Source organism: Lissotriton helveticus, chromosome 5_1 (genome assembly GCF_964261635.1).
Source record: "Lissotriton helveticus chromosome 5_1, aLisHel1.1, whole genome shotgun sequence".
NCBI lineage: Eukaryota > Metazoa > Chordata > Amphibia > Caudata > Salamandridae > Lissotriton > Lissotriton helveticus.
The window spans coordinates 1,579,024,147-1,579,039,972 of NC_136065.1; the positions used below are offsets into that span (position 1 = coordinate 1,579,024,147).

Here is a 15,826-nt window from a genome sequence, read left to right on the forward strand (position 1 = left end):
TCTGTCTGCAGCGTTTGACACGGTGTCACTTGCTATCTTACTACATCGCCTGATTAGTGCAGGCATAGCGGGCACCGTGTTAAAGTGGTTTAAGAACTTTCTGATGCACAGACGGCAGATTACTATGTTGGGTCAGTACTGCTCTGAAGGAAGATGGTTCGGTCAGGGGTACCTCAGGGCTCTAGTTTGAGCCCTATTCTATTCAATCTGTATATGGTCCCCCTGATAGATCTTATCTCCTCGTTTAACATCAGTACAATAGCGTACGCTGACGACACTCAATTAATTCTAGTCTCAGATCAAGACTTGGGAAAAGCTGAACAGTCCCTGAATGAGTGTTCGACGGCGACCTTCGCCTGGATGAATAATAATCATCTCAAATGTAATACTGCCAAAACGGAAATTTTGCCGTTTGGTCAAAACAACTTTTTTTCTCCTCATACATGTTGGCCAAGGGAGGCAGAAGCCCTGCCCAATACCATCGTGGCAGCTCGAAATCTAGGAATTACATTTGATGAGATCCTCCCTTTTAAACAGCAGGCAAGGGAAGTCGCTGGCTCATGCTTAAATATCATAAAGGGTCTTAGGAAATTTTTTGATCTCCTGCCCTTATCAGCCAGATGTACTGTCGCAGTGGCACTGATTTCATCCAGAATGGATTATTGTAACAGTCTATATGCAGGGGCAAATAAATCTGCCCTGCATAGACTGCAAATGGTCCAGCACGCGGCAGCAAGACTGGTACTCAGATGGCCAAGAAAATCCTCGGCCTCTGCCGCGTTAGCAGCACTCCATTGGCTTCCTATCCAGAAGCGAATCCTGTTTAAGGTCCTAACGATCGTCTTTAGAGCCTTCCACAAGCAGGGCCCACGCTACTTGTATAAAAACTTTAATCGATACCATCCCACCCGAACACTTAAATCTGCTACAGCCAATCTGATGATTGTTCCAAAATTCAGACTGGCAACAAAAGGAGAAAAATCTTTGGCAGTAATAGGGGCAAAGGCGTGGAACAAACTGCCCCATCAACTTCGCGCAATCACCACTGAACAGGAGTTTAGGAAACCCCTCAAAACATGGATCTATAGCCTGACAGATTCAGTCTGTAGAACACTTGTTTAATCCCCTACTTGATGATTGAGAACAGCAAATGCTACCATCTTCAGCATATGAATCTAGGCGCCAAGATGCTCCTTGGAGTGGTAGTGCTCTATATAAATTCCAAAAATCAATCAATCAAGGCACTGGCGAACATGATAAGACCCCCTAAATTTACCAATTATGTCACCGAAATACAAGATACACAGGGCAACATGAACAGAAACCTCCCCGACCAACTTCACATTTTTAGAGATTATAATAATACGCTCTAATCCTCACAGAGAGGTATGCCGCTTGATCTGGCTGCCTACTTTGAAGACACTGCGCTTGCCTGGCTGGGTGACACCCAACGGAAATTTCTTAGTTTAGATTTGGAATTAGATGAGATCAATGACGCCATTATGCAGATGAAATCGGGGCGAGCCCCGGGGTTGGATGGCCTACCGATTGAATTTTATAAAACCTATGTGAACTTGCTAGCCCCAATCCTAAAAAGAAGTGTATTACACCGCGCTGGAGGAGGGATGCCTACCCCGTACCATGCGAGAAGCCCTTATAACCTCGCTGCTTAAACCATATAGATCCCCAAGTTATTGTGATTCTTATCGCCCCTTGTCCTTACTAAACTGCAACACTAAAATCCTAGCAAAAGTCCTAGCAACACGCCTTAACCTTTTAATCAAGCGGCTAGTACTGCCCGATCAGGCTGGATTTGCCCCCAACCGCGGAACATCACACAATTTGCAGACCCTTGCGGCCATACTGCAAGATATCTATCCCAACTGCGAGGCAGTGGCCGTATTTCTTGACGCCACTAAGGCGTTTGACTCGCTAGAATGGGATTACCTATTGGGCACATTGGGACGCATTGGGTATGCCCCCTATTTTTTTTAAACTGGGTACAGCTGCTATACTGTCAGCTAACAGCAACGGTACTCCTGAATGGGGCCAGATTCTCCCCCTTTTGTATCCACAGAGGCACCAGGCAGGGGTGCCCACTGTCCCCTATCCTTTTTGCAATAGCCATAGAACCCTTAGCTGCAAAGCTCAGAGAGCATCATAATCACCGGGCACTCATTTATCCAGCCAGGCAACTGCTCAGCTATATGCAGATGACATGACACTGTTTGTCAAGAAGCCTCAAGATAACCTAAATCCTCTTTTACGGGAAATTAAGAAATTTGGAGGCATTTCAGGCGTACAGATCAACTGGTCTAAGTCTGCTGTTTTCCCTCTTACGAACAAAACACAACCGCATCAGTTAGATTTTCCCCTCGTCTGGGAGACGGATGACTTGAGGTATTGGTATTCAGATTACGAGAAACAAGGATGCGCTGATTAGGCTTAATTATGGGGCGGCCGTAGACAAAATCACTGACAGCATCACCAGATGGATACATCTGCCACTATCCATGGCGGGCCGCATCTCTCTTATTAAGATGGTAATATTACCTAAGCTACTGTACCGTTTCATCAATATTCCATACCACCCAGGAAAGTTTTTCTTAAATACACTCAGGTCCCAACTCACACGCCTTATATGGGGAGGGAAGCAGGCGCGTCTCAATCTTGAAACGCTGATGTTACCATACCACCAGGGTGGGTATGATGTCCCCAATTTGAACATTATTATGACTGCGCAAGCCCATTTTGCCACATATTGGTATAACCCGCCGCCTTTTATGGCCCATTTGGCGGTAGAAGATGGCTATATGGCACCGACGCTTCCAACCGGCTATCTGTTCACACACGTGAAGGGGACTGTACTGCAAAGGCATGGCGGCGAATTGCCCGTGTCATGGGGAGAGCATTCTTATATTCGCCTAGGATGCCCTTGCTGAATGATCCCCGGTTACAAGTGACATGTGAAGAGATATGTCGCAGAATGCTAACTGGACTTACGGATCACACCTCGGGAGACTTATATGAAAACGGCCGATTCCGCTCCATAGAGCAATTGTTTGGGGGGCGCACGCCTACAATAATGGATACGTTCTTATACACCCGGCTCCGACAAAGTATAAGGGCTGCAACCCCTGCATTTCCTGACGAACCTGACACACTTGCACCCCTGCACGCCTTATTACAAAAGGAAGCCCCCAGTCATGTCGTATCGCTCCTGTATAAACACACACAGAGTGCACCACTGACTAGCCCCTTGCGAGCCAGACAGGCCTGGGACTCCGACCTTACGACACATCTGACAGATGATCAATGGGAAACTAGTTGCACACAAACGGAAGCAATCACAAGCAATAGCAGATTGCGTCTCATCCATTTAAAATTTTTACAACGGCTGTATCATACCCCTGCTAAGTTATATAGATTTCACCTTAGGGACAGTGATCGGTGTGAACGCTGTGGGAGGGAGGGAGCAGACTTTATACAGCTAGCATGGACCTGCCCCCAAGTAGCAGATTACTGGACACAGATCTTTGAGGGGCTGTCGGATATGTTGGGGGTTTGGAATCACGACATGCCCACTGGTGGCGTTGCTGGGGCTGACGCAAGATATTGTAACTGTTCATAAAAAGTTTTTAGCACTAGGACTACTCCTGGCAAAACGACAGGTGGCATGCAGATGGGGGAGGGGGCGGGCACCCAAATTCAAGTCCTGGATCCTCACTTTGACCACCTGGCAGGATCAATTACACTCCTACACGGAATTACAACCAGTCAAATCACGACCAAAAGATGTTTGGAGCCCACTTACTTCATATCTTCTTAGACAGAAGGCAGGCGAAGAAGAGGAGCGAGGGGAGGAGGAACAAGCTGCCAGTGGGGAGACACACCTAAGCTAGATGCCCTGGCGGACAGCTCCGTTGGCGTTGAAGAGGATGGGGACATTGCGCCACAGGAAAATTATAGCTGTGATAGGAATGCAGGATTTAGGCCTCCATGGCGTTAAGATATAACTTCTCCATGTACTGCCACAACCTCATTCAAACTGTAATGTGCTGTTGACAAACTGTTGGACTGATTGTTATATTGCCATAATTAAAAATGTCAATCATCACTAAGTTTTGCTTTCTGACACTGTGCAAACTGTTTAAGGGGTGGGGGAGGGGGGGAAGAGTTAATCAAGTTCTTGTCATGACAAATTGCTTGTAAGGCCGGGAAGGTGTTGATCGCATGCTTGAAAATTTGACAGCCTGATTGGTAGAATATATCACACTGATGTACCGTACTAATGATCAATAAAGATTTTTGGAAAACTTAAAAAAAAAGTCGGAATTACACCGAGAAGCAAATGATAGTCAGTGGTTGTGGTAAACTGGAACCTAGGTGCAATTTGATGCCGACGGCGATGGAGCACAGGTCGTGTAGACCAACCAGGTTCAAATTGCACAAAGATTTTACCTTTTGACCTAGTCCAAGTCCCAATCCACCACTACAGTACGCTTCTAAAGCCATCTAGGATCTCCTGGGAGGCACTTAGAAACTCTCAGTGTCAGACAGAGGCCAAACAGGTTTCAGTGGTCACTTCTCAGGTGGCTAGTTGTAAGAAAAGACCTCTTGTAACTTTGTTCTGTGTCCTTTTGTGTTTAACAAGTGGACTCCAAGGGTCAACCTAATGACCCCTGGAGTCCACTTCTTTGTCCTGGGTAAAAGAGGGAGCAAAACCCAGTCCTTCAAGGCTCTTTTTAGGTCACAGACAGCAGGTCCAGTAGTCCTCTGTAATTTCTCAGATTCAGGAGTGTTCTAGAGTCACAGCCTTTAGGTCCATATTAATGCCTGGCACAAGGTCATGGGTGGGAATGACTTCTGGCCATGCCTCAACCAACGAGATAAAAGTTCCCTGGGCCAACCCTATTCACTTTGGATATTTCCAAGATGGCAAAAGCCGTCAGACACATTAAACAGGGGGTGGGGCTGATATGGATAGAGATAGATAGATGTTTTATGGTCATTTCAAAGGAAAATATGCGGTCTGCATATGACAGTGCAGTAACACATTATGCTTCAGTAATGTATTTAACCTGGTTTTGAACATAAACTGAGAAACATCCTGCCCCCCACCCTGATGATAATGCTATAAGTGAATTAAGAGTCAAGTTAGGAGTCACGTGCACCCTATCAGTGGGCTATATTCTTATTATAAATGCAACAAAAGTTTAGTATATTTAATCAAAACATATATTTGTGTACAGCAGACATGCTAAACTCACATATTTAAAGGTGCTCTTGTGATAATGAAAAAAAGATGACGGTAAAATAAAATATTTGCCTACCATCACACAATTTGAAGTCTATTTATGGGTCATGCCTACATTTAAGAAGAGTAGATTATTCAAGTTACTAGACCGGCAGGTTTTAGTGTTAGATATGGGAGGCCTGCCTCCCATATCAAACTAAAACCCAGTTTGGGGAAGTCACTGTACCCACTATAAACCCAGGGATAGAAGTCTGGAAGAACAAAAGTAGCAGTTTCCTGATACCAGACAGTATATACACAAGAATTGTTTTGGCATACTGTTTCCCTGCCTTTTAAGTGCCCGAAGCATTATATGTAGACCCAACAGACCTGTTAAGCAACATTTGACATTCAAGTAGGATTTTACACTATTATGTCACTTAATTCAGAGTATTGAGAGGGTGCACTGTTATTTTGTGGAACGTTTTTAAATAAAGTATATTCAACAGTTCAGGATTTGAAATTAAGGAGTTGAAGCAAGGACTTTGGTACATGGTATTATTCCTGACAATTTTGAATTAGTGCGAGATAACAGACAATTTGTGGTATACTTTAATGCTATAAAGAGGAGTGTCGTACCCAAGATTCTCTATAGCAAATAAGAGAATGGTGGGAAACTGCATCTGTGAAGAACTGACCATCATGCATTTCTATGAGCCTAATTACAGAACGTGAATGGAAAAGTGGACCTAAATTAAATTCTGCAGATTAAAAAAAAATATTGGATTGAGGGAAACATGTCTTTCTTTGATTTTCTCAAATTTGATAATACATTTAAAGTATATGTACCGCAATGACGCTATTAACTGAAAGTACAACTTGAGACTATAATATTGGTGTTATCCATTTGTATCAGAATGGTCAAGCCTATGCCTACCAGTTAAAGATAATCGATTGACCATTCCCGATATACTTGTTTTTACATAGTAGGCACCTGGATAAAGGGGTTTGTTCTTGGGTGGAAAGGGAGTGTGTAAATTGTCACTGCCAATGCTAGATACCTTGTGGCCAAATATATTTAACTGCATGGCTCAGATGAACTTAGATTTCAGTTTGCATTATATTCTATTCCGTGTATATTTATACTTTTTAGAAACTGGAATAGATGACAAGGTTTGGTCTATAATATAATTTCTTCTTGAACCACACCTTTAAATTATGTAGCTTGGAGTGGTTGTAGCCCTTCCCAGATCCCTGTAATAGAGTGGCTCTGTTAAGTGAAATCATCAATGTAGACTGACTTTCATGCAGTTCAATACACTTTGTGGCTGCGGAATAAGGGCAATATGGTGCTTGAAGTGCATGGAGGCAAAGAAATTGATTTGAAGAAAGTGAAAGATCGTCACCCACAACTGATGAGCGAATTGCTAAGTATTACTTTTGACATATGAGAAAACAATGTTTGCCCATAAATATCAAAATGATTTATGGAAGCAGATCGAGAAACAGTTCAATAGCTTATTCAGACAATGTATTCCCATTCACAGAGAGATCTATTTCCATTTTATCCGGTAATCAAATGCCCTTTGTGTCCAAAACTAAAAAAGATAACCTATATAAAGCCAATTGGGTTAATAGATGGAAGGGTTTAAGGAGAAGCATAAGAAGGTAAGCGGTTGAAGTGCAGCAAGAACTTAGCATATGTCAGAAACAGAGTTGTGCTTGATGGTGACAGAAATCAAAGCATAGCGATTTCTATCTACTGCTTTTACCAAGGAACCCCAGATTTCAAGTGGGGGTAATTTGTATACCACCAGGTAATCCTTCAGAGTGGACTTTATTCCGATTTCAAAGTTCTTTATGCAAAATAATTCACTACACCAAACTTTGGCCTTTCTCTGGCTGCTTTGGGAATTGTTCATCCTTCTCTACGGGCTGCCCATTTCTGAGCTAATTGGGTTGCAAGGACTTCAGAAAAATCAGGGAGGTGTAGGTTTAAAGGTAAGAGAATAAAGGAATGGTGAGGGCATTCATTAATTTTGCACCTTGATCTGAAGTCAACTGTGGATGTTGCTATTCCATAATGCATTATTGTATTGTGTCACCTTTAGAGATTTCTTATTCCTTGATTGTATCCATTTATCATTTCCGCTCTTAAATCATAAGCTTTAGATAGCACCCCACTCTGACCGCTGTTTTGGTTGATACATTCCATGGTGAGTACATCATCATCTCTGTGTAGCTTTTGGTGCCAGAGTCTTGCAAACTTTCCATAGAATCTTTTAAGCAGGGTGTTGTACAATTTGCAAAATAAGAGAAGGTAGAAGGGATTTTCTGCTTGATCACTGCTGCAACCTCATAGATTTGGTTGTCTTTGGTCCCACCGATATGTATAATCTTATAAGCCTAGAAGGTAAAATCTTACAGGTCTAGAGGGTTAAATCTTGCCATACAAAAGAATGTTGCCAGTCTTCACTGTCCAGTAGCTCAGTACTATTTGTTTCTATGTGAATAAGAGTAGTTTAAGATATCTCCCCGCATTATGGGTTTCGCTTTCACACTTGCATTCTTCCTTGTTCCCTTTGATCTGTTTTACCTATTGTATTGTTTATGACATGTTTTTTCTGTTGCTCATGCCCACAAAGAGCTATTTCTCCAGGAGCTATTCTGCACATTCCGTTCAATTCCATTCTTCTGCTTGTGGGAAATGATGTTCCTAAAACGCTTGGGATGGATGTCAATGATCAACTGCTATATAGTTTGGTGAATCTTGCAACATGTTGTGCAGCCATCTCTTCTCCCTCTGAAGCTCTTTGAATATGGGTGCTCCAACTGGGTGGCATTCCTAGGATTACTCCAAGATACGTGAAACTCTTCACTTTTTCCAGTGGCATTTCATGCCATTGTAATGTTCCTTCTCTTCAATTTGGCCAGTAAACTTACTTATGCCATCATTTTTACTTTAGCTTGATGTTGTGGTCATTGCAGAAATTGACTGTCACTTGGCTAGTTTTTGCAGAGTCAAGCACACATAGTAGGAGTGGGACCTTCCTGTTGCCTATGATTGGGACATCAGTGCTAGCTGTGCTATGGTTTATCTGCTATCCTATTGATGTATAATGTGAAAAGAAGCAGTCCCAACAAGCAACCTTCTTTCACTCTAGATGATGTAGGGCAATTTTCCTGTTAAACTTCCATTGTTACCATAATGAGCCTGTGGACCAGATCGGGATTGATATCAATGTTTTCCAATATCTTCCACAGTTTACTTTGTTTAGCAAGTTGATGGCTGACAAGAATTCTAATAACACAGCAAATAGGGATCCTCTCTTATGTTTTGTGTATTTTTCAATCAGGAGTTTTAAAACGAAACCAGGATTCACTGTTTACTAGTCTTTGTGAAAACCAGCCTGGTAGGATGCAAGGCGCTGCACATGTTTTAGTTAAGATCTTGCCTCCTGCAACAGTAAGACTAATAGGTACGTAAAATGTGGGACTCTGGAGCAATCTTTGCTTGTATAATAAGACACTATCGTTTTTGCGCCAAGAAGTCAGATTAAATGTGCAATAGATGAAGAATGTTCCAAGTAAAGGACGTCACCATACATGTCGATGTTTGAAACATTAAATTTGTTATTAAGTAAGGGACTGGTGATTTTTCACCCTTTTCAATTGCTTTTTGTTGTGAGAACCAGTTGAGGATTTCTTGTACATCTGGGTCCACTACATCTATGAGGGCTTCTTTTGTAGGTTTCCTTGTGGTTTATGCTTACATTGAAACATTCTTACATGCATAATGACAGAGTTGACGTTAATATAATATTTCTTGTGGTTGAAAGGTATTTTTTTTAATGGATCACCATTACACTTCCTGTGTATCAGTGTTTAAAATTCAATTAAAATTGTAAACTAAAAAAATGTGTGTTTCACTAGGCAGTTAATGTAATCACTTGTCACCATGGACCACCTCAAAAAAATACAAGCGAACACATTGGACACAACATATATTTCTCACACATACCACTGCTCTAATAAGCCACTTCGATGACGACTGCAGAACTCGGAGAAGTAAAATGCTATGTAGATGCATCACCCACAAATGTCCAACAGTACATATAAGGACAGAACATCTCACATTCAGTCAACACATCCCAGGTATGTCTTCTAGCTGGCTATCATGCTGCCCCAACCGCACTTGCTACCGCGATACACCACATCCATACAAACAAGCAGTAGATTACGAACATAAAGAAATGTGTAAACAAATGTTAAAATTCCTACAGTCACATCAAAATTCTACATTCACGTCTCATTACGAAAGCTGCTTGAAGTCAACATTTTTTTATGATAACTAACAGTATAGTCAAGTCAGCTCAATTGCATGAAACAAGGAGTCTTCTTAAGACCTGCGATCTTGTCTTGCAATAAGTGAAGACATAGTACAACGAATAATATCTGGGAAAATATATTTTGTATTAGTCTGTAATGTTATTGTGCAAGTCTCAGACTTGGCACTAGGTAACATAGATGTCGGCTGGCCATTCGACCTGGGAAATTTCGCCAGCTTTTGGTATTATTCATGTCTTTCAGCAAACTCAATCGAATTTTTTTTTCTTTTTTTTTTTAAGCTAAAACCAGGGCAGTAGATTACTTCTGGGACTCACCATTGTGCACTTACAATGACTTCTCTCAGTAACCTCCTTTCCACCCCTTAACCCAGACTTTTCTTGACAAACACACTTAGCATACGATTTGGAGTTTAGTCTGTGGAATTACAGTGCATTTGTTCCAAACACTATGGCCCAAGCTGAAAGAATACATTTTGCGTTCTGCCCCACGTTGACACAGTTGTCTCCACCAAAGCAGCTGTAGTCATTGTTCAGTAAGATCACTGGCACAGAAATCTGTCAGAAATCCCAAAAATGCCCCTGGCTACAGGCAGATTTCCTACAATAAGTCGCACAGGTAATGCATTCCCAAAGTGGTTGAACTTTGCCAGCGGCTACATGTTAAGACTCCCAAACATGCTTGCGGCCATTCTCAAGCATGTAAAAGACACCACAAATAGGATAGAATGATACCGACAAACTGCTGTTATCCCACTGGAGGGTGAAGCCTTCAGTTTTTGGCAGATGTACTATACTGTGCGTATCTAAATCAGGTCTCAATAGTGACTAGTAGCAGGGGGTAAAAAAAAAAAAAAAATCACCCATCCTTTAGATAGTTACTCCATCTCAATAACAGGCTCAGTGAGAGCTTTCAATAAAGATTACACAGTATGGCTATTGATGGCAAATATGGGAATTCATTTTGTGTGCACTGTGATTGCAGCAAAAGTTAGTTAGTTAAACTCTCAGAAACTGAATCACAGTTTGCCAGAACCAGAAGCCATTACACCTTTTTCAAGAAACACAAACCTTGAAGAAGTCAAAACCAATGAGTGAAGCATTCTTGGGAGGCACCCCTACAATTTGGAAGTCCATTCTGCTGAACAAGAGAACAACTAAGCCTTTTGACTCACTAAAAAGTTATCTGACAAGCCAGAGCAATAAAAAAGCCAAATAAATAAATAGGGCTCACAGCATCGTCACATGATAACAAAAATTGCCACTGAATATTTTCCAACTTTCATTTAAAGAAAAGCATCGGTCAAAAATCACTAAACACCAGGCTCATACAAGAATCTTTCTTTTAACTTACACCCTGGAACAATGCGGGCAAAGTTCCTACCGAACAAATGCATATGCACTACATGTCAAAGTACACTACACAGCAACACGTGGATTCGTTCCAAACACGTTTATTCACAACACACTAACCTATTGTATGATCAATGTGCGGTTTGCCTATATACAGAAATATCATGCATGCTAACCAGGATTGTATACGCTCTTAGAGTGGAAATGTACATGAAGTAAACCACTAAGCCCTCGGGCAGGCTACCGGGGAGGGCTACACACAAGGTACATTTAATTAAGTATAGGCACGTTTTAATGTTATCGTACGAGTCCATAGCAAAAGCACACATTTGCTGTTCTAGGACTTAATTTACCTAGTTCGTTCATTCTAGGACTTGTAGTCTTGGTGTAGTTCAGTTTGATCATTTGGATTATCACACCAGAAAACAATGATTAGTGAATAATGTACAGAATCTGGAAAGTTGCATCCTCCGAATAGGGATTCGGGTGATAAACATAGAGAGTTTGAAGATGGTTGGCACTGAATGCAGGGACACGGGGGAAGGGGTAGAAAAGGGAAATCACACTGGTATGCACAGTGACATCGGACAGTATTAATATGAGGTTCACGCAGGGCTTCGTGTAATTTAGGTGGGGGCATGCAGTATTGAGGCGGGCTTCACGCAGTATTCAAGAGAGCCTTGCGTTGTATTAAGAGGGATTCACAATATTCAAGGGTTTCACATAGTCTTTAGTTGGAATGTACATAACACTGTGGAGGTTGACACAATATTTAGGAGCAATCGCGTCTTTCTCATCTATAATCTTCCCCAATCAGTGCTCCTCCCTTCTCATTCAAAGCCCTCCTCTAGTGGTCCTCCTCCAGCCTCGTCAACACCCTCTGTCTTCCTACCTTTCTGCTTACCGGGGGCTGTTTTCCGTCTTCCATCGGTCTCCCGCCGCCTCAGCGCGGGGTCAAGGGTCACAGACAGCGGAGCGAGAGGTAGAGATGGAGCGTCTGAGAAGAGCAGTGAGAAACCCGGGAGGGATAGAAAGTCTGCGAGGTGAAGCGAGATACGACACCGGGCAAGCACGCCACCTGTCTGCATAGCGGGAGCAGCAATACAATGTACCAGAGGAGGACCAGCGAGATGTGATGGGCAGAATGTCTGCGAGGAGCATCGAAAAGCGTGGACCATGGCTAGAATGTCTGGTTAGTGTAACGGAGCAACCACACAGCGAAATCTGATGAAGAAATAATGTGCTATTTTACTTCACATGTTGCGTCGCAGCTCGCCGTTTTGCGCGAAAAAAACTGATTTGGAATGTAGATTTTTACAGCAAGGCACCAAATGCCACAGTTTTGAGTTTCACCTGTTTAGGGTGCCAGATGACTCCATATTGTCGAGAGCATAGTGGTCCATTTATAGGTCATACATGCCAACACACCCGATTCACGCGGGGGACTCTCTATTTTTTAAAGTCAATGGTCGCTTTATTCTAGTTTTCTATTGCTTGAAAGTACCCACATTTCAATGTACACCAATGGAACCATTAATTCCCCCCGATTTATTTTTTAAAACCTCCCTCCTTCTCACTTTCAAATGTTGGCATTTATGTGTTTTCCATTTACAAATAATTGTTTTCATTCTTATTGGCCCAATTGGATCACTTGAAACAAACCAAGACTACAGCTCCAAATTGGATCACTTGAAACAAACCAAGACTCAGCTCCCAGAATGTTAAAAGAATACCCAGGACAGGAAAATTGAGTCTCTGATGGGTTGCCACCTAGCTGTTTTTTTAAGAGCATGAGCAGTAGTTTTCTGTTTTTGCCTAAAACCTTTTTTTTCCACTGATCAGTACATACTTAAAACAGTTAACATAAGACAAAATCATTTTAAGATGTTCCATAGTTGCCTTAATTATAGCTAACTGATAATTAAAGTAAACAAAGACAGAAAAGCCATTTAAACAATAGGGTTGCCACGTCAACCGTTTTCTACGGTCCTTGCCAGTGTTTCAATGAAGGCCAGCAACAAAAAGGTGACAAACCTAGTTAACGAGCATTGGCGAAGGCAATAGGTCTAGCCTAAGTAAGATCTAGTGATACAGTGATGTTTTTAACTATGTTGCACAGCAACATGACCAATGTTCAACGTGCTGGAAGTAAAGAAAATAAGAGCGCTATGATGTGGTCAATGCTGGCCGTATCATGACACTTTTTAAGAGAGAGCGCATGCGCTATTGGTGAAATCTTTTGAAGAAAAAAAAAACTTAAAGCAGGCTTAGAGCCCGCCCATTACTTACAGTTAATCACCACTGGTTGACTTCAACATCATTTTCGTTTTCTTGCTTCTTATTGGTCAGCACTTCCTGCATCCTCCAGGTGCTTCCAGTGCTTGTACTTGCAGTGGTAATTACAAAAAGGGGGTGGTGATGGACAGAGTATCTGAGTTAATCAGAACACTCCTACCCAGTCAACAGATCAGGGCTTGATCCATCACCGTTTTTTAGCTCACTGCACCATCCCAGTTTAGAACCTGGCTATATGCAAATTAGTCTGTCCCTGGCCCAGTGCATCATGGGAACATGGCAGACCAAACTACCAAGCCAATTCTTCACTGGAAAGGAAACAAGCTTCCGGGGACCGGTTTCTGGCATTACAGCCGTCTTCGGCAAGGCTTGCTTGAATCCTGATGGTGCAATGAGCAAGGGACTCATGTCTGAGCATACCCTTCCACACTCATGGTGGCCAAAATAATTACAAAAAGGGGGTGGTGATGGACAGAGTATCTGTGTTAATCAGAACACTCCTACCCAGTCAACAGATCAGGGCTTGATCCATCACCGTTTTTTAGCTCACTGCACCATCCCAGTTCAGAACCTGGCTATATGCAAATTAGTCTGTCCCTGGCCCAGTGCATCATGGGAACAGGGCAGACCAAACTACCAAGCCAATTCTTCACTGGAAAGGAAACAAGCTTCCGGGGACCGGTTTCTGGCATTACAGCCGTCTTCGGCCCGGCTTGCTTGAATCCTGATGGTGCAATGAGCAAGGGACTCATGTCTGAGCATACCCTTTCACACTCATGGTGGCCAAAATAATTACAAAAAGGGGGTGGTGATGGACAGAGTATCTGAGTTAATCAGAACACTCCTACCCAGTCAACAGATCAGGGCTTGATCCAACACCGTTTTTTAGCTCATTGCACCATCCCAGTTTCAGAACCTGGCTGTATGCAAATTAGTCTGTCCCTGGCCCAGTGCATCATGGGAACAGGGCAGACCAGACTACAAAAGCCAATTCTTACACTGGGAAGGAAACAAGCTTCCGGGGACCGGTTTCTGCCATTTCAGGCGTCTTCGGTTCTGAGCTGGGATGGGGCAGTGAGATAAATAACGGTGATGGATCAAGCCCTGATCTTTGGACTGGGTAAGAGTGGTCTGCTTAATTCAGACACTCTGTTCATCACCACCCCCTTTTCTGAATCGTTTTTGGCCACTATAGGTGTGGCAGGGTATACTCAGACATGAGTCCCTTTCTCACTGCTCCATCAGGATTCAAGCAAGCCGGGCCGAAGAGGCTGAAATGCCAGAAACCGGTCCCCGGTAGCTTGTCTCCTTTCTGGTGAAGAATTGGCTTGGTAGTTTGGTCTGCCCTGTTCCCATGATGCACTGGGCCAGGGACAGACTAATTTGCATATAGCCAGGTTCTGAGCTGGGATGGGGCAGTGAGATAAATAACGGTGATGGATCAAGCCCTGATCTTTGGACTGGGTAAGAGTGGTCTGCTTAATTCAGACACTCTGTTCATCACCACCCCCTTTTCTGAATCGTTTTTGGCCACTATAGGTGTGGCAGGGTATACTCAGACATGAGTCCCTTTCTCACTGCTCCATCAGGATTCAAGCAAGCCGGGCCGAAGAGGCTGAAATGCCAGAAACCGGTCCCCGGTAGCTTGTCTCCTTTCTGGTGAAGAATTGGCTTGGTAGTTTGGTCTGCCCTGTTCCCATGATGCACTGGGCCAGGGACAGACTAATTTGCATATAGCCAGGTTCTGAGCTGGGATGGGGCAGTGAGATAAATAACGGTGATAGATCAAGCCCTGATCTTTGGACTGGGTAAGAGTGGTCTGCTTAATTCAGACACTCTGTTCATCACCACCCCCTTTTCTGAATCGTTTTTGGCCACTATAGGTGTGGCAGGGTATACTCAGACATGAGTCCCTTTCTCACTGCTCCATCAGGATTCAAGCAAGCCGGGCCGAAGAGGCTGAAATGCCAGAAACCGGTCCCCGGTAGCTTGTCTCCTTTCTGGTGAAGAATTGGCTTGGTAGTTTGGTCTGCCCTGTTCCCATGATGCACTGGGCCAGGGACAGACTAATTTGCATATAGCCAGGTTCTGAGCTGGGATGGGGCAGTGAGATAAATAACGGTGATGGATCAAGCCCTGATCTTTGGACTGGGTAAGAGTGGTCTGCTTAATTCAGACACTCTGTTCATCACCACCCCCTTTTCTGAATCGTTTTTGGCCACTATAGGTGTGGCAGGGTATACTCAGACATGAGTCCCTTTCTCACTGCTCCATCAGGATTCAAGCAAGCCGGGCCGAAGAGGCTGAAATGCCAGAAACCGGTCCCCGGTAGCTTGTCTCCTTTCTGGTGAAGAATTGGCTTGGTAGTTTGGTCTGCCCTGTTCCCATGATGCACTGGGCCAGGGACAGACTAATTTGCATATAGCCAGGTTCTGAGCTGGGATGGGGCAGTGAGATAAATAACGGTGATGGATCAAGCCCTGATCTTTGGACTGGGTAAGAGTGGTCTGCTTAATTCAGACACTCTGTTCATCACCACCCCCTTTTCTGATTGTATATGTGACACCATCATGACCTTTGAATGTTTTAGTGCCAT

The 15,826-nt window shown here is 43.3% G+C and overlaps 1 protein-coding gene across 1 annotated transcript in view; it reads right to left on the reverse strand.

Annotated features, from left to right (window-relative positions):
• Positions 1–11,938, reverse strand: part of FRS3 (fibroblast growth factor receptor substrate 3) — a 161,298-nt gene extending 149,360 nt beyond the window's left edge. Inside the window, exon 1 of the mRNA XM_078644732.1 lies at positions 11,840–11,938. The gene's annotated coding sequence lies outside the window, so the exon portion shown is untranslated. The remainder of the gene's footprint in view (positions 1–11,839) is intronic.
• Between the last annotated feature and the right edge of the window lie 3,888 nt (positions 11,939–15,826).